This window comes from Phyllobates terribilis, unplaced genomic scaffold (assembly GCF_046119375.1).
Source record: "Phyllobates terribilis strain yellow unplaced genomic scaffold, ASM4611937v1 Scaffold_8__6_contigs__length_399053987, whole genome shotgun sequence".
In the NCBI taxonomy this organism is placed as follows: Eukaryota; Metazoa; Chordata; class Amphibia; order Anura; family Dendrobatidae; genus Phyllobates; species Phyllobates terribilis.
The window spans coordinates 351,566,330-351,586,323 of NW_027362768.1; positions in this window are offsets into that span (position 1 = coordinate 351,566,330).

Consider the following 19,994-nt stretch of genomic DNA (forward strand, 5'->3'; position numbering starts at 1 on the left):
TAATGGCACCATACAGTCTATAAGAAAATAATTCCATAAAGTGGTCAAATAATTCTGTCATAAAATAATACCGCACGTACGGTGTTCAAAATGTTACATAGACTATAAAAATAGAAGCAATTACATTAGTATGAACAGAATTGTACAGTCCACAAAATGATGACACAAAGTTTCAGAATAATAGTATCCATAGTGCCAAAAACTACTACCATATGCTGGCCAAATAATATAGCCACACAGTTCTATGGAAAATAGTGCAATACAGTGCACAAAATAATTCTACCCCACAGTCCATAAATACACGTCAGAAAGTCCCCAAATAATAGTGCTGTACAATACTGAAATACACCGGCCAAATAACTGTGCCATAGTCCTGACATCACACCGTAAAGTTTATTGTATTAAAGTTTTAAATATTAGTACAATACAAATCATTACCTAAAAATACTGTTATACCCTGGCCGAATAATTGATAGATTAATGTCCCAAATACTGCACAAACAGCATAAAACCTTCCATATCAGTGTCAGCTCCCATACTCCGGAGGGCCCAATTCCCAACAAAATAAGCAAAATGTTGTGGACCAGGGTCCTCTGTCTGTGGAAAAGCCGCAGCGTATTATAGCAGCAGGAAAGCGGATGGAAGTTTACAAAATGTAATCTGCACGCTGAAAATAAATGTCTCTGCTGATTTCATGCAGAAATTGTTTGCAATGTAGAATTAAAATCTGCATCATGTCAATGTATGTGACACATTTATGTGACGTCCGTTTAGTGTTTTCAAGCGTCTCCTGCCCATTAAACCCTAAAAGACAGACACCGCTCAAATGACGTGGACAGCATCCGAGTGCTGTGCATTTTCCTTACAAACTTTCACTCGAAGGGGCGAGTTTTATCTGCAAATCCGATGGAAAATGGATATATCCATGTTTTATCTTTGTGAACATTGTGAACATGACCATAAATTACAGCCCCAATTCCCAAAAAGTTGGGGCCGTGTGTAAAAATGGAAAGAAAACAAGAATGCAATGATTGGGAAATCTCTTATAGCCACATTTTATTCACAACAGAACATACCGTATATTCCGGCGTATAAGACGACCTGGTGTATAAGACGACCCCCCTACTTTCCTGTTAAAATATCGAGTTTAGGATATATTCACCGTATAAGACTACCCCTTTTCCAACGCATACCAAACACCGGTAAAAATTAAAAAAAAACAGATTTGAATTTAACATTGTCCTTTTTTTAATTTAAATTCTTATGACATGCAGGTATATAGCAGGAAAACTGTCACTCATAAACATATTAAAATAGGGGGGACCCCACGTCATTTTTTGGGGGGGTCCCCCATTCTAATAGCTAGTAAAGGCTAGGTATTCAGCTGGGGGCTGATATTAGTAGCCTGGGAAGCTTCAAACATCTGCCCCAGCCGTCTGCTTAACCTCCGCTAGAGACTATAATGATGGTGGATCCCACGCCAATTTTCTTTTTAAAAAATCCTTTATTTTAACACTAAATGACAATTGAGGGGTTAATAAAGATGCAGTCCCTAAATTATTAATTTTGTAATTAATTTTTCCCAAAAATGTTGACGTGGGGCTTCGCCATATTTTTGTGTCCAGCCAGGTACAGCAGGCAGGAACGGGCTGCACCCAACCACCAGCTGCCTATTTGTACCTGGCCGGACACAACAATATAGGGAAGCCCTTTTTTTTAAAATTATTTCATGAAATAATTAAAAAAAAAAATACGTGGGGCTTCGCCCTATTTTTGTGTCCAGCCAGGTACAACTGGGCAGCTGGGGGCTGGAATCCGCAGCGCAGGGAGGCCCAAGCTTTCTGGGCCCCCCCCGCTGCAAATTGCAGTCCGCAGCCACCCCGGAAAATGGCGCGTTCATAGAAGCGCCATCTTCTGGCGCTGTACCCAACTCATCCAGGGCCCTGGTGCGGTGGCTCACTGGGTAATAAAGGGATTAGGGCCAGCTTGGCATTATCAGCTGGCCCTAAGCCCAAAATTCATGGGGTCACGCCAATATTAGACATGACCACCATGAATTTCTAGTAAAGTAATTAAAAAAAACACAACACCCAGAATAAAGTCCTTTAATTGAAATAAAGACACAATTTTTTAATGTTCTAAATTAAACCATACTTATCATCACGCCCATTCCAGCTGAAGCCAACGATCTCCTGCAATAAAAGTAAAATAATAAAGCAACCTCATCCTTACCTCTCCATGGTTCCCAGGACCGGTCCAGCTCTGCTACATTCACATGACAGGCTGCACCGCAGCAGAACGCTGCCGTTCAGCTTGCCATGCGGCAGACACTGAGAAGCGCAGGCATGCTTGCGCTCCTCAGTGTCTGACTGTGACGGCATCCAGATGAGCCGAGATCATGTCCAATGAACTCGGCTCACCTCATGCACGTCACTGACAGCGTGGGAAAATTCTCCTGCTCCCCGCATGCGCAGTAGAAGTTTCCCACGCTGTCAGTGACGGACGTCCAGGAGGTGAGCTGAGTTCATTGTCGGCTCATCTGGATGCCGTCACAGTCAGACACTGAGGAGCGCAAGCATGCCTGCGCTTCTCAGTGTCTGCGGGATGACAGGCTGGATGGCGGTGTTCTGCTGCGGTCCAGCCTGTCATCTCGATGTAGCAGAGCTGGACCCGTCCTGGGAACCATGGAAAGGTAAGGATGAGGTTGCTTTATTATTTTATTTTTATTACAGGAGATCGTTGGCTTCAGCTGGAATGGGCGTGACGGTAAGTATGGTTTAATTTAGAACAATAAAGAATTGTGTGTTTATTTCAATTAAAGGACTTTATTCTGGGTGTTTGTGTTTTTTTTAACTTTGACTATGGGGTTAGTAATGGGGGTGTCTTATAGACGCCTCTCCATTACTAACCTGGGCTTGATGTCAGCTGGCATTATAAGCTGACATCAACCCCAGCCCTATTACCCCACTGCCACCGCTACAGGGCAGTGGGAAGAGCGAGGCTAAGTGCCAGAATTGGCGCATCCTATGAATGCGCCATTTCTGGGGCGGCTGACGGCTGGTGTTTCTAGCCTGGGAGGGGGCCAATATTCATGGCTCCCTTCCTGGGCTATTAATATCAGCCTCCAGCTGTCTGCCTAGCCTTTGCTAGCTATTAAAATAGGGGGGACCCCACGTCATTTTTTTGGGATCCCCCATTTTAATAGCTAGTAAAGGCTAGGTATTCAGCTGGGGGCTGATATTAGTAGCCTGGGAAGCTCCGTGGGTATTACCCCCTTCCCAGGCTTCAAACATCTGCCCCAGCCGTCTGCTTAACCTCCGCTAGAGACTAAAATTAAGGGGAACCCCACGCCAATTTTTTTTTTAATAAATCCGTTATTTTAACACTAGATGACAAGTACAGTAACCAGCACTGTCCCTGTACTTCATATATATGTGACTGACATGTTTCTATCTATCTAATCTATGTGTGAAGCTCTATTCTGTCTGTTATAAATTGTCGGGTACCGCTGCTGAATTGCCGGCCGGCTTTTTTAAAGAGACGGTGCATGAAAACACTATTATTTGTTTTAATAAATCCTTTACACTAAATGACAAGTACAGTAACCAACACTGTCACTGTACTTCTTATATATGTGACTGACATGTTTCTATCTATCTAATCTATGTGTGAAGCTCTATTCTTTCTATTCTAAATTGTCGGGTGCCGGCTTATGCGGCTGCTGAATTGCCGGCTTTTTATATATTGTCACAGAAGCGATGCGAACTTCCCTGCTCCGGACACAGCGCACCGCTTCTGTGACAAGTGAAAGCTGTCGGCACAGAAGCCCTGCGCTGTGTCCGGAGCTGGGAATACGCAGCGATGTGTCAGTTTCAGCAAAGAAGCGCTGACTGTCTGGACCTACCGCCGCCGTATTTTAACTCCCTCCACCTTATATTAACTCCGACATGGCAGGGATACGGCCACGGCAGCTTATTAACACCCCCAAAGTATCCCCGCATGTCAATTTCTGAAAGTTCAAAAGCATTACCGGCGTATAAGACGACCCCAGACTAGACAGAAGATTTTTCAGTCTTCAAAAGTCGTCTTATACGCCGGAATATACGGTAGATCACAGATCAGAGGGTGAACATCAGACATTTTCCATTTCATTTGAAAAACTTACCTAATGTAGAAATTGACTGCAGCAACACAACTCAAAATAAGGCCATGGTCATGTCTACCACTGTGTGGCATCTCCTCGTCTATGTACAGCAGTCAGGAAACCTCCCATGGAAAGCTTTAACAAGCCTAGGAGCAGAGACATCATCCGTCCTTACCCAGGAGTTGTCTTCGGGACCGAAACCCTTCCAGGACACAAGATACTGTAATATCTCTCTATCCCATCTTGAATTCAAAATATGAGAAATTTCATATTCACCGTCTTCCACCACAGGAGGAACTGTGACATGGGCGTCCCTATTAGAAACGTCAGCCTTTTTCAACAAGGAAACATGAAACACAGGATTAATCTTCCAGGAAGTAGGGACATCCAACCTGACAGCAGATGGGTTAACAACCTGAAGCACTTTAAATGGACCCACCAACTTAGGACCCAGTTTTTTAGAGGGAATCATCAACCGCAAGTTCTTTGAGGACAACCAAACCATGTCACCCACAGTAAACAAAACCTCTTTACGTTTCCTGTCAAAATACTTCTTGGACTTCTTGTTAGCCTCTTGCAGGTTACAACGTACATTAGTCCAAACTCTCTCCAAATCACCGGAAAAATTCTCCTCCTCCGGCACCGCCGACCCCAATTTGGAGAACGAACCAAAAGACGGATGTCTCCCAGTGCAACAAAAAAAAGGAGAACACCCAGCAGAGGAGGATGTATAATTGTTAAGAGCAAATTCTGCGAGAGGCAGAAACTCAGACCACACCTCTTGATTGTCCGCCACAAAACGCAAAAACTGTTCAACATCCTGGTTCTTTCTTTCTGTCTGTCCATTAGACTCAGGATGATAACCAGACGAAAATGACAAATGAACTCCCAACCAGTCACAAAAAGCACGCCAAAAGTGAGCCACAAACTGAGGTCCTCTATCAGAAACAATATCCATGGGAACGCCATGGAGCTTGACAATCTCCTTAACAAACGCCTTAGCGATTGTCTTGGCGCAGGGCAACTTAATGAATGGAACCAAATGACACATCTTACTAAAACGGTCTACGACCACCCAGATGACAGTAAAACCCTCGGACACAGGAAGATCAGTAATAAAATCCATAGAGAGATGCGTCCAAGGCGCACTAGGAACCTCCAGAGGGCAAAGCAACCCCGCAGCAGGAGTATGTGAAGCCTTTGACCTGGCACACACAGTACACTGACGCACCCACTTGATGACTACCTTCTGCCATCCAGGCCACCAAAAACTGCGACTGATAAGTCTCTTGGTCTCCGAGACTCCTGGATGACCTGCCAACTGAGACTCATGACACTCCACAAACAAAGCTCTCCTAAAGGCTCTAGGCACAAACAACCTCCCATGAGGAGTGTTAGATGGAGCATCATCTTGAGCATTCAGAATCCCATTCTCCAAATCGGAGTCCAATGCCGCCACCACAACTCCTTTCTGCAAAATGCTCTCCTCCTCCTCGGCACCGACCGTAGGAGAGAAGCTGCGAGATAAAGCATTGGCTTTAACATTCTTAGTACCAGGGATATAGGTAGCAGAAAAATGAAACCGAGAAAAAAAAGTGCCCACCTAGCTTGACGGGCATTCAAGCGCTTGGCAGCATCCAGATAGATCAAATTCTTATGATCTGTGAAAACCTGAATAGGAAATCTAGCGCCTTCCAAAAAATGACGCCAGTGTTCAAACGCAAGTTTAATAGCCAGCAACTCCCGATTTCCAACATCATAATTCAGTTCGGTTTCCGAAATTTTTTTCGAAAAGAAGGCACAAGGATGTACTCCACCCTTGTTCTCCTGAGACAAAACTGCTCCGACCCCACTGATGAAACATTGACGTCGACCAAAAAAGGTTTGGTCTCATCAGGCTGCATAAGGATAGGGGCAGAACTGAACCTCTCCTTGAGATACACAAACGCTTCAATGGCTTCAGTAGTCCACTGGGTCGTATTCGCACCTTTCCTGGTGAGATCGGTTAGAGGTTTAACAATTACAGAAAAATTCTTAATGAATTTCCTGTATTAATTGGCAAAACCCAAAAACCTCTGTATAGATTTCAAACCAATAGGCCTAGGCCATTCCTGCACAGCCTGAACCTTCACAGGGTCCATCTCAAAGCCCTCGCTGGAGACAATGTAGCCCAAAAAAATAATTCTCTGCACAGCGAACTCACATTTCTCCAGCTTAGCAAAGAGTGAATTATCACTCAATAACTGCAAAACTTCACGTACACTCTGCCAATGGGACTCCAGATCTGGTGAATAAATCAAAATGTCATCCAAATACACAACCACATTCTTGTGGAATGGAATTTTTGTGTAAGTAGTTGTATCAGACAAAAGCTCCAACATTTGGTTGTGATACATGTCTGGATCCATAACTACTACTAGTCCGCCTTTATCTGACATCTTAATAATGACATCCTCCATCCGTTTTAGTTCCTGTAATGCCTTCATTTGTTTTTTGTTCAAATTACTTTTTGAGCTGTTATTTTCCACCTGCATATGGAGATTTTTTAGTTCACGTTGAATAGTTTCCTGGAATTTATCCATTGCTCCCGTTCTCGATTGTATAGGATAAAAAAAAGGATTCCGCCCTGAAAAAAACTCTGCTGAATTGATGCTAGGTTGTGGAGAACGATTTTCCTTTTCCAAATCTTGAAGGTGTACTAATGCTGATTGTTCCTGAAAATTAAGAGTCCGAAATTCATTGGTTATTTTGTCATGATCTATATTGTTAGGTGCAGATAAAAAAATGTCTTTTTACCGTCAGGTTTCTTACAAATTTATTGACATCTTTCATTTTTTTATTACTTTGAGAAAAAAATCTATGCAAAATACAAATGAAGGCATTACAGGAACTAAAACGGATGGAGGATGTCATTATTAAGATGTCAGATAAAGGCGGACTAGTAGTAGTTATGGAGGCAGACATGTATGACAACCAAATGTTGGAGCTTTTGTCTGATACAACTACTTACACAAAAATTCCATCAAATCCCTCCACAGATTACAAAATAACAACCCATGCTATAATAAACAAAGGTTTTGTTTTAGGGGTTATTACAGCTAAACAAAAAGACTTTCTCATTGTTGAGCATCCCATGTTACCACTTTTATATGGTCTACCCAAGACACACAAGGGCATCAATCCCCCCACAATGAGACCAATCATTTCTAATATTAATTCTGTTACAGAGCATCTTGGTAATTGGATGGATACATTATTTCAACCGCTAGTGCAGAGATCTGCAGGTTTTCTTAAAGATTCAAGAGACGTTCTGGACCAATTAACAAATATCACATGGCAGGAGGGATATACATGGTTAGGGTGTGATGTAGTGTCTTTGTACACAAGTATACCATATGATGTCGCTCTGCAAGCATTGGATTTCCATCTTAATAAGTATAGTAATTATACCTTGGATTTAATTAATTATATTTTGTCTTGTACACAATATCTTATGACTAATAATTTTTTTATGTACAATCAGGAATTTTATCTCCAATGTAGAGGAGTATCCATGGGATCTAGCTATTCCCCATCGTTGGCAAATATGGTAATGTCCCATTGGGAATATGTTGCATTGTACACCTTCGCCAATCCATGGGCTCGTGATGTTTTCTGGTATGGCAGATACATAGATGATTTGATCTTCATCTGGAGTGGGGATGCGTCTGCCATACCGGAATTCATCAAGTATTTAAATAACAATGATGTCAATCTTTCTTTCACTTACACCTTTGATTCTAAGTGTATATCATTTCTTGATCTAAAATTGGAGATTCTTGACGGTTCCATCACTACTTCCACATTTTCCAGACCCATATCTGGGAATACCATTCTACATGCCAAAAGCGGACATCCGCGCCATACTATAAAAGCTATACATGTGGGGGAACTGACAAGAATCAAACGTAACTGTAACAATGCAAATAAATTGGATGAAGAATTCATCAGGTGTAAAAGTAAATTGAAATCTAGGGGTTATCCGGATTGGTCTTTAAAGAGAGCAGAAAAAATTGTGGACAGTAAAAATAGACTGGATCTAATTGATCTGTCTAGGGCAAGGATTAATCGCAATGATATTACAGCACATAAAAATCGAAATGTTATTTCCTTTAGATATAGTTCACAATTTCAACTGATTAAAAATATAATACCGAAACATCTTCCCATTTTATATGAGGATACTGTATTGTCTAAAATTCTTGATTCTGGAGTTTTGGTGGTGGCAAAAAAAAGCGCAAACAATAGGGGGGCTATTGGCATCTAGTCGCCCAAATAATCTACAAAAACGGCATACCTGGCTTAATTGTAAAGGGTTTTACAAGTGTGGTTACACCAGATGCGGCATTTGTCGCTATGTAAAAATCACTAAAAACTTCACTAATGCTGATTCTAGTGAAACCCACAATATAAAAAGCTATCTGAATTGCAGCAGTAATTATGTGGTTTACATCATAAGATGTGCCAGCTGCGATCTGTTATATGTGGGATGCACTATAAGAAAATGAAAACAGCGAGTGGCAGAACATCTTTCTGATATTTTTAATGTCACTAATCATAACATTTCTTGTGCCTCCTGACATTTTATTGAGCAGCATAATAGAGAGACATCCTCATTTCAGGTCTTTGGCATTGAAAAACTTACCTTTGATCCTCGGGGCGGGGATAATAGGAGACGCCCACTCGATCGAGAAGCATTTTGGATGTATCATCTGAACACTTGCCAACCGAATGGACTAAATTTACGGAGGGAACTACTGTTCCATTATAGCGAGTAACTTGTCTATGCATATGTGATTTCTTCTTTGTCATGTGATTGCTTTTACTATGCATATACTCTGCAAATTGGTTTTATATTTTTGTATGCAAATTTATGTATCATGTGACTTCCATTTTGTATGTGATTGGTGAACAATGGTTTATATACCATGGGTATGCCATTTGCAAGCCAGTCTTGACAAAGAACGCATCTTTAGGGTTTGAAACGCGTTGCCCTGGCTACACTATGTGACTATGGAATCAGTTTTTAAAGACCTTTTTTCACAATAAAGAAACCTATTTTTTGAACTATTCATGAAGCTGGTAATCCTTTCTCCTTATCCTGCATATTTTTGTAGAGATAATTCATTACAGGTCTAGATCCTTCCTGTCCTTTGAGGACTTTTTATCCAAATTTTCCCAGTCCTTTGAGGACCTTTCATCTAAATTTTCCTTCCATGTTGAAGCAGATATCACTACTTTCAAATTCACCACTTTGGTTCCTCTTTACTTCAATATACCCGAGTTTCTATTTCAACTAGGTTTGAGAGAATATGCAGAGTGGGATCCTCGACTAAGGGTCTAATCTTAGTCATCTACATACTTCATCCCTCACCAAAATACTTAGCTAGACCCCCATATATACATGTATTAATACTACTATTATTTCTTTACTTACTGCAGGGTATTTGCTCATTGTTTTATCCTAAGTTTTGTTTGGTAATGCTTTTATTCTGTGTACATACATTGCACAATACAACTTCTTCTGGCTCGTTGGCTGGGAGGCATTGGACTTGGGGAGCGTCAGTATTGGTGGGTTTATTATTTTCTATGTCTGCAATCCATTAGGCAAATAAAAATTAATTATTGACAAATTGTTTAAAGGGTTATTTTACGAAAACTCTGGAAGAGGTGATATCCATAAATAAAATTTATTCTGCGATACGGGCCTCCCCATCATGTAAATGCCCGGGCCCAGATGGCTTTACGCCGGCATTTTACAAACAGTTTAGAGAGCAACTCTCTCCAATAATGGCTAAAACATTTAATGCAATTGATGGAAATGCTGGATTTGTCCCCCAATCTATAGAGGCACATATTAATGTTCTCCCCAAGCCAGGAAAAGACCCCTCAATAATTGCTCATTTTAGACCAATGTCTTTATTAAATATAGATATTAAATTATTTTCAAAAATCTTGGGCCGATAGGTTAGCTCCTTTACTCCCCTCTTTAGTTAATAATGATCAAGTAGGCTTTGTCAAAGGACGAGAAGCTAGGGACAATACTATTAAGACACTACTCATTATTTCTATAGCAAGAATTGAGTCTACTCCACTAAGTCTTCTATCTATAGATGCAGAGAAGGCTTTTGATAGAGTTCACTGGGGGTTCATGGAGGAAGCTTTAAGACAGATAGGTTTGGGCCCTTGCTACCTACAGAAAATTATGGCACTATATAAAAGCCCAACAGCAAGAGTGAGAGTAAATAATTATCTTTCTGCTCCATTTGCAATTAACAATGGAACTAGACAAGGGTGCCCCCTATCTCCATTGCTATATGTAGTGGTAATGGAGCATCTGGCCAATGCTCTCAGAAATAATCCCAATATTCATGGATACAAGGTGAGATCTAAGTCTTATAAAGCAGCTCTGTATGCAGATGATTTACTTCTCTATATATCCCAACCACAAATAACATTTCCAATGACTCTAAAAGAATTTGATAGGTTTGGATCAGTCAGTAATTTTAAAGTCTAGAGGCCTTGAACATATCTCTCCCACAGACTGAAGTCTCACAACTTATGACTAAATTTCCATTTAAATGGCAGAAAGAATCATTGAAATATTTAGGGGTCCATATTCCCTCAGATCCTAATAAATTATTTGCGCTTAAGCATCAAGCTTTACTGAATAGAACATATAGAGATCTATTGAAATATGGTAAATTGAAGCTATCTTGATTTGGAAGAATGAACGCCATCAAAATTGACATTTTACCTCGTTTCTTGTACATTTTTCAAACAGTCCCGATCTCTCCTCCCCATAGTTTCTTTCGTAGACTAAGATTAGCTATGATTAAATTCATTTGGGGTAAGATTAAACCTCGCATAAACATACAGACACTCTCTCGTCATAAATCAACGGGTGGTGCAAGCCTTCCAAATTTCAAGAGATATTTTCAGGCCTCTGCCTTGCTGAGGATCCTAGATTGGCACTTTTATGCAGACACTAAACAATGGGTGGGGGTGGAACAGGAAGGCTTAGAAGTCCCTCTATGACATCTACCATGGTGTCAAGAAGACTCAGTGACCTTGGTCAAGTGCAAATTGACTAGGGAAACACTTAGAACATGACATTCACTGAGGTAAAAAAGTGTTTCCAGATAAAACTATTAGTCCACTCACATCAATATTTTATAACCCTTCCTTTCTGCCCGGATATCTACGGGGGTCCTTCCTCGGTCGGAGGGCAGTGGAGGACACCTGATTGTTTCAAATATTGGAAAATGGTATGATACCTTCTTTTGTATCTTTACAAACAAAGTCTCCAAATGTGAAAATCAAATGGTTTGAATACTTGCAAATACAATCCCTTCTAGTAGCACATAACCCTAATGTAAATTCGCTCCCAAACTACACCTGCTTTGAGAACATATTCCTTCAGGAAAATGGACCGACTCACTCTATTTCTGTGATCTATGAGGGATTGGGTAGAGAGGAGGCAACGGAGAAGCTGGCATATCAGCGAGCATGGGAGAGGGACTTGGGGATTAGTTTGTCCCCTCTTGAATGGGCAAAAGGATTCCTCTTCACACACACGCTCACTAATGCTGGGAGTGCACAAGAGAAGAACTATAAAATACTTACACAATGGTATCACTACCCATCTAAATGACATGCAATGTTCCCTACAGTTTCAGAAATGTGTTGGAGATGTGAATGTGAAGTGGGTTCCATGATTCATATCTGGTGGGAGTGTTCTAGAATGAAACCATTTTGGGAGAAGGTATTCGATAATTACCAACGTATCACAGGTAACAGAGTAACAAGGTCTCCCTAAATAGCTCTCCTGTCAATTCTCCTTTCTTCAATAGGTACTTAAAAGAAAGACCTACTTCGATTTTGCTTTACAATGGCAAGGACAGTAATCTCGCAGTTTTGGAAACTTAAAAACCCACCTAGTATATTGGATTGGTACAATGAAATGGTGAATTTATGTAGAATGGAAGAACTTTCTGCAGAATGTAATGGAACCAATGATAAATTCAGAAGGGTTTGGCGCGGTTGGATTCTGTTTCAGGATTCACATAATTATCATACTATGTTTTAATAGTTTGAACAGATTTATGTCATTGTGCTCATAATCAGCTACATGGGCATAAGGAAATCCTCCCCCTCCCATCCCTCATCCCAATGTCTTTTCTCTCTCTTTTTCTTTCTTCTCTTTATATGATTTCTTCAGACATAATATAGAAGTTACCTCAACATAAGAACCTCTTATTGCTGATTATTACATAAACAATATGATGTTCAAGGTATTACAATGTGAATTGATATTGAAAGAGGTGATCTCATTGGAACTGTGGACATTTTCCATATTGTTATGTTTTCTTCAAATTCAATATATTTTTGGATTTGCAAAATGTTTAACAATCAATAATCAATGTTTAATTAATGTTTAATAAAACATATTGAACATAAAGGGTCATTTTAACTTTGGAAACAATTCTCTATCCAATGGGGTAGAAGATAACTGTCCAACTACTGGGACCCCCACTGATCCTGAAAGACAGGGCTCTGAAGTGCCCGGTGTGAATGGAGTCCTGGTCAGTCATGTGCACTGCCGCATCATTAACAGATGACTCCTCCAAGGGAGTGGTAAGGGGCATGAACAACTAAAGCAAAATTTGTTGAACCGTTCATTGCCCCTTGTTTGGGGTGGGGTTATAGTTTATGGCCTGGTGGGGTTTGTGTCACAGTCTGACCCTGATTCAGGGTGTGTGCAGAGCAGGATATCAGTCAAGCAGGAGGGAGTGATTACAGCGACCTCACTGTATAGTGAGCACTGACTATTCATTACCCCAATCACTGGAAGCAGAAGCTGCAGGGAGAATATAAAGTCATTTTCTCCCTGTAGCTGCACTTCCAATTAGACTGCAGCACATGTGTAAATTGCTATTTTCCAGCAGGTTCAAATAATAGCAGCAGGTAAATACTATTTTATATAATCATTTAATCTGTATCTCTGTGTTTTGAGAAGAAAACAAATAATGATTTTTATTGTATTAATTAATCAATTTATAATGAAAAAATATAAATGAGGGTGCAAGTAAAGTTCTTTCAATAAAACACAAGTGCCTGAATATTAACTGTAGAGAAATCAAATCTCTTCCCATGTGTACATTCACACCAGTGTATTGTCCGAGTGCTATGGCCTATGGCAGGGCAAAAGAATCGGTATCCCATACTGATCATCTGTTTTGCATCTAATTTATACAGACACGTTGGTCTTGTAAACTTTTTTAACTGGTGATTTATAAAACAGATGCCATACAGATGTATAAAAGGACGTACAGATAATATACAGATAACATACAGATGACAATAAGGATGAAAAATCATTCTTTTTTAATGGATGAAAATCGGAAGATTTTTTATGCACTTGTGTGAACTTAGCCTATGATCCATCCAGTGATTCCAGAACAACATTCAGAAAACATTAATTCTTTTCCTGGGACTTTGGGTGTTATCAAAATAACTCTGCTCTGGGAATCTGTATGTAATATAAAAAAACTTTTTCAGATAGTTAACATTAAAATTCTCCAATGTGCCCGGCCAGCTGAATCCTATGGCCCTTAATAATGATTAGGTACAGTGACGTACCGTCCTATATAATGGACAGGGACTATTTCTTGAGCACTTTGGAAGACTTCACTTGGCAACCCGTTTTCCTTTTGGCTTCCATTGATATTAAAAGTCTGTACACCAGGATTCCCCAGGACGGGGGTCTCCATGCGGTCCAAGACATTCTGATTAACCCAAATACAAATGAACAATTCATTGTATTTATGAGCGAAGCATTACATTTCATACTTACTGATAATGCTATTAAATTCAATAATAAATGGCATCATCAGCAGTTCGGCACCGCGGTAGGATTCTTCGTCACATGGATTTACACCAATATTTTATGACCGTTTTTGAAAATAATTATATTTTAATCTAAAGTCATCCGTTCATCAGATTTATTTGTATTTTTTGCTGTTTTGTGGACGACATTTTTCTGATATGTTCCGGTACAGACTCACAATTTAACCAGTTTGTTAATGATTTAAATAATATTGAAAAAATGTATATGAAATTTACTAGCAAGTTTAGTGATATCAGAATAGAATTATTAGAGATTTCAGTCTCTATAATTACCAATGAAATCATTACTAAAAACTACAGAAACTAGTCTTTCCTGCAATAAGAAAGTGCACATGCTCCACATGTAGAAAATCCAATCCATACAGTCACTTCTTGAGAATGCGATGTATATATAATATTATGGAGAATTTCATGGAACAGGACACATAATTAAAAGAAAGATTCACAAAAAGATGGTACCCAAAAAATGAATCCCAGAAGCTCTGAATGGAGTAAGCTCCAATTGCCTTTTATATTCTAAAGATGAAGAAAGAAGAGTAGAAAATCACTTTTGCTTTTCTGTTAAACACCGTCCCTTACCTGCGTCTATAAAATCAGTTATTTATAAAACTATTGGCATATAATTGAAAATTATCCAGATTATAAAGTAGTGGCCTGAAACGCAATTGCAATAAAAAAATACATTTTAGTGAGGAGCCGCTTTAGTGATAGGAAAACCACCTGGTTAGAAAAATCCACACCAAACGGAAATTACAGATGGGGCAATTGCACAATATGTGATTATAATGCGAAAACGAACTACATCAGACTGTGAAACATAACGCATCAGGGTAATGAGTTTATTTCATGCCAATAAACATCATAGTCTATGTCCTGCTCTGTGAATGAGGAGCGTTTTATATAGGAAGAACAATACGTAACCTACAGGTCTAAACAAAAGGAACATTTTAAATCAATTAATATAGGAGCTTTTTCTTCTCATTTAATCGAACATATAAATAAAAACCAAGAAGGGAAAATTAATATATTACAGTTTGCAGGTTTAGAAAAGGTCCCACCACCACTCGGGGGTGGTAACAGACATAAGATCCTATTAAGAAAAGAAGCATAATGGATCCTCCATACTAACACATTAGGACCTCTGGGGTTAAATGCTAAATTTGACATGAGAGTGTTCTTCTAATTCATATTTTGTCCACTTGACCTTCCTCTATCGAATGCAGCAGAATAAGTTTCTACCATGACACTTTGTAGCAGGGCATATACAGTATAAGGCATATGTAATAGTGGGGAAGGGCGTAGCCTTCCCTTGGTACTGAGATAGTTAAAGGGAGTGTTCCTGAAGTCAGACCTCTCTGAACTGTTGGTAGACCAAGCTGAGGGGTTAGCATTAGTGTTGAGCCACCCCCATAGTGTTCGGGTTCGGTTCGGTTCGTCGAACACCGGGATGTTCGAGGAACTGTTCGTCGAACTGTTCGTCAAACACCTTAGAACACCGTCGAACACCGTTAAAACCAATGGCAGGCAAACAAAAACACATAGAAACACATAGAAAACACCTGCAAAGGTGTCCAAAAGCTGACAAACTGCTCAGAAGACACTCTCTTTAAAAAAGCCGGCCGGCAAATTCAGCAGCGGCATACACCGGTACCCGACAATTTAGACAAGAAGGAATAGAGCATCACACATAGATTAGATAGATAGAAACATGTCAGTCACACATATAAGAAGCACAGTGACAGTGTTGGTTACTGCACTTGTCATTTAGTGTAAAGGATTTATTAAAAAAAATATTAGTGTTTTCATGCACCGTCTCTTTAAAAAAGCCGGCCGGCAATTCAGCAGCGGTACCCGACAATTTAGAACAGAAAGAATAGAGCTTCACACATAGATTAGATAGATAGAAACATGTCAGTCACATATATAATAAGTACAGTGATAGTGTTGCTTACTATACTTGTCATTTAGTGTAAAGGATTTATTTAAAAAAATAATAGTGTTTTCATGCACTGTCTCTTTAAAAAAGCCGGCCGGCAATTCAGCAGCGGTACCCGACAATTTAGAACAGAAAGATAGAGCATCACACATAGATTAGATAGATAGAAACATGTCAGTCACATATATATGAAGTACAGTGATAGTGTTGGTTGCTGTACTTGTCATTTAGTATTAAAATAAAGGATTTATTATTAAAAAAATTGGCGTGGGGTTCCCCTTAATTTTAGGCTCTAGCGGAGGTTAAGCAGACGGCTGGGGCAGATGTTTGAAGCCTGGGAAGGGGGTAATACCCACGGAGCTTCCCAGGCTACTAATATCAGCCCCCAGCTGAATACATAGCCTTTACTAGCTATTAAAATGGGGGACCCCCCAAAAAAAATGACGTGGGGTCCCCCCTAATTTAATAGCTAGCAAAGGCTAGGCAGACAGCTGGGGGCTGATATTAATAGCCCAGGAAGGGAGCCATGAATATTGGCCCCCTCCCAGGCTAGAAACACCAGCCGTCAGCCGCCCCAGAAATGGCGCATTCATAGGATGCGCCAATTCTGGCACTTAGCCTCGCTCTTCCACGCTGCCCTGGTGCGGTGGCAGGGGGTAATAGGGTTGGGGTTGATGTCAGCTTATAATGCCAGCTGACATCAAGCCCAGGTTAGTAATGGAGAGGCGTCTATAAGACACCCCCATTACTAACCCCATAGTCAAAGTTTAAAAAAACACAAACACCCAGAATAAAGTCCTTTAATTGAAATAAAGACACAATTCTTTATTGTTCTAAATTAAACCATACTTACCATCACACCCATTCCAGCTGAAGCCAACGATCTCCTGCAATAAAAGAAAAATAATAAAGCAACCTCATCCTTACCTTTCCATGGTTCCCACGACAGCTTCAGCTCTGCTACATCGAGATGACAGGCTGGACCGCAGCAGAACGCTGCCATCCATCCTGTCATCCCGCAGACACTGAGAAGCGCAGGCTTGCTTGCGCTGCTCAGCGTCTCTCTGTGACGACATCCAGATGAGCCGAGTTCATGTCCAATGAACTCGGCTCACCTCATGCACGTCACTGACAGCGTGGGAAAATTCTCACGCTGAAGCGCTGATTGCAGGAGAATTTTCCCACGCTGTCAGTGACGTGCAGGAGGTGAGCTGAGTTCATTGGACATGAGCTCACCTCATGCACATCATTGACAGCGTGGGAGAATTCTCCTGCACTCAGCACTTCAGCGTGAGAATTTTCCCACGCTGTCAGTGACGTGCATGAGGTGAGCGGAGTTCATTGGACATGACCTCGGCTCATCTGGATGCCGTCACAGCGAGACAGTGAGGAGCGCAAGCATGCCTGCGCTTCTCAGTGTCTGCGGGATGACAAACTGGATGGCAGCGTTCTGCTGCGGTCCAGCCAGTCATCTCGATGTAGCAGAGCTGAAGCTGTCGTGGGAACCATGGAAAGGTAAGGATGAGGTTGGTTTATTATTTTTCTTTTATTGCAGGAGATCGTTGGCTTCAGCTGGAATGGGTGTGATGGTAAGTATGGTTTAATTTAGAACAATAAAGAATTGTGTCTTTATTTCAATTAAAGGACTTTATTCTGGGTGTTGTGTTTTTTTTAAATACTTTACTAGAAATTCATGGCGGTCCTGTCTAATACTGGCGTGACCCCATGAATTTTGGGCTTGGGGCCAGCTGATAATGCCAAGCTGGCCCTAACCCCTTTATTACCCAGTGAGCCACCGCACCAGGGCCCTGGATGAGTTGGGTACAGCGCCAGAAGATGGCGCTTCTATGAACGCGCCATTTTCCGGGGTGGCTGCGGACTGCAATTTGTAGCGGGGGGGGCCCAGAAAGCTTGGGCCTCCCTGCGCTGCAGATTCCAGCCCCCAGCTGCCTAGTTGTACCTGGCTGGACACAAAAATAGGGTGAAGCCCCACATACTTTTTTTTTAATTATTTCATGAAATTCATGAAATAATTAAGAAAAAAAGGCCTTCCCTATATTGTTGTGTCCGGCCAGGTACAAATAGGCAGCTGGTGGTTGGGGGCAGCCCGTTCCTGCCTGCTGTACCTGGCTGGACACAATTATAGTGCGAAGCCCCACTTCAATTTTTTTTAATTATTTCATGAAATTCATGAAATAATTAAGAAAAAAAGGGCTTCCCTATATTGTTGTGTCCGGCCAGGTACAAATAGGCAGCTGGTGGATGGGGGCAGCCCGTTCCTGCCTGCTGTACCTGGCTGGACACAAATATAGTGCGAAGCCACACTTCAATTTTTTTAAATTATTTCAGGAAATTCATGAAATAATTTAAAAAAAATTGACGTGGGGCTTCGCACTATATTTGTGTCCAGTCAGGTGCAGCAGGCAGGAACGGGCTGCCCCCATCCACCAGCTGCCTATTTGTACCTGGCCGGACACAACAATATAGGGAAGCCCTTTTTTTCTTAATTATTTCATGAAATAATTTAAAGAAAATTGACGTGGGGCTTCGCCCTGTTTTTGTGTCCAGCCAGGTACAACTAGGCAGCTGGGGGCTGGAATCCGCAGCGCAGGGAGGCCCAAGCTTTCTGGGCCACCCCCGCTGCAAATTGCAGTCCGCAGCCACCCCGGAAAATGGCGCGTTCATAGAAGCGCCATCTTCTGGCGCTGTACCCAACTCATCCAGGGCCCTGATGCGGTGGCTCACTGGGTAATAAAGGGGTTAGGGCCAGCTTGGCATTATCAGCTGGCCCTAAGCCCGAAATTCATGGGGTCACGCCAATATTAGACATGACCACCATGAATTTCTAGTAAAGTATTTAAAAAAAACACAACACCCAGAAAAAAGTCCTTTAATTGAAATAAACACACAATTCTTTATTGTTCTAAATTAAACCATACTTACCATCACGCCCATTCCAGCTGAAGCCAACGATCTCCTGAAATAAAAGAAAAATAATAAAGCAACATCATCCTTACCTTTCCATGGTTCCCATGACAGCTTCAGCTCTGCTACATCGAGATGACAGGCTGGACCGCAGCAGAACGCTGCCATCCAGCCTGTCATCCCGCAGACACTGAGAAGCGCAGGCTTGCTTGCGCTCCACAGTGTCTCTCTGTGAGGGCATCCAGATGAGCCGAGTTTATGTCCAATGAACTCGGCTCACCTCATGCACGTCACTGACAGCGTGGGAAAATTCTCCTGCACTCAGCGCTTCAGCGTGGGAGAATTCTCACGCTGAAGCGCTGAGTGCAGGAGAATTCTCCCACGCTGTCAGTGACGTGCAGGAGGTGAGCTGAGTTCATTGGACATGAGCTCACCTTATGCACGTCACTGACAGCGTGGGAGAATTCTCCTGCACTCACCGCTTCAGCGTGAGAATTTTCCCACGCTGTCAGTGACGTGCATGAGGTGAGCCGAGTTCATTGGACATGAACTCGGCTCATCTGGATGTCGTCACAGAGAGACGCTGAGCAGCGCAAGCAAGCCTGCGCTTCTCAGTGTCTGCGGGATGAGAGGCTGGATGGCAGCGTTCTGCTGCGGTCCAGCCTGTCATCTCGATGTAGCAGAGCTGAAGCTGTCGTGGGAACCATGGAAAGGTAAGGATGAGGTTGCTTTATTATTTTTCTTTTATTGCAGGAGATCGTTGGCTTCAGCTGGAATGGGCGTGACGGTAAGTATGGTTTAATTTAGAACAATAAAGGATTGTGTCTTTATTTCAATTAAAGGACTTTATTCTGGGTGTTTGTGTTTTTTTTAACTTTGACTATGGGGTTAGTAATGGGGGTGTCTTATAGACGCCTCTCCATTACTAACCTGGGCTTGATGTCAGCTGGCATTATAAGCTGACATCAACCCCAACCCTATTACCCCCTGCCACCGCACCAGGGCAGCGTGGAAGAGCGAGGCTAAGTGCCAGAATTGGCG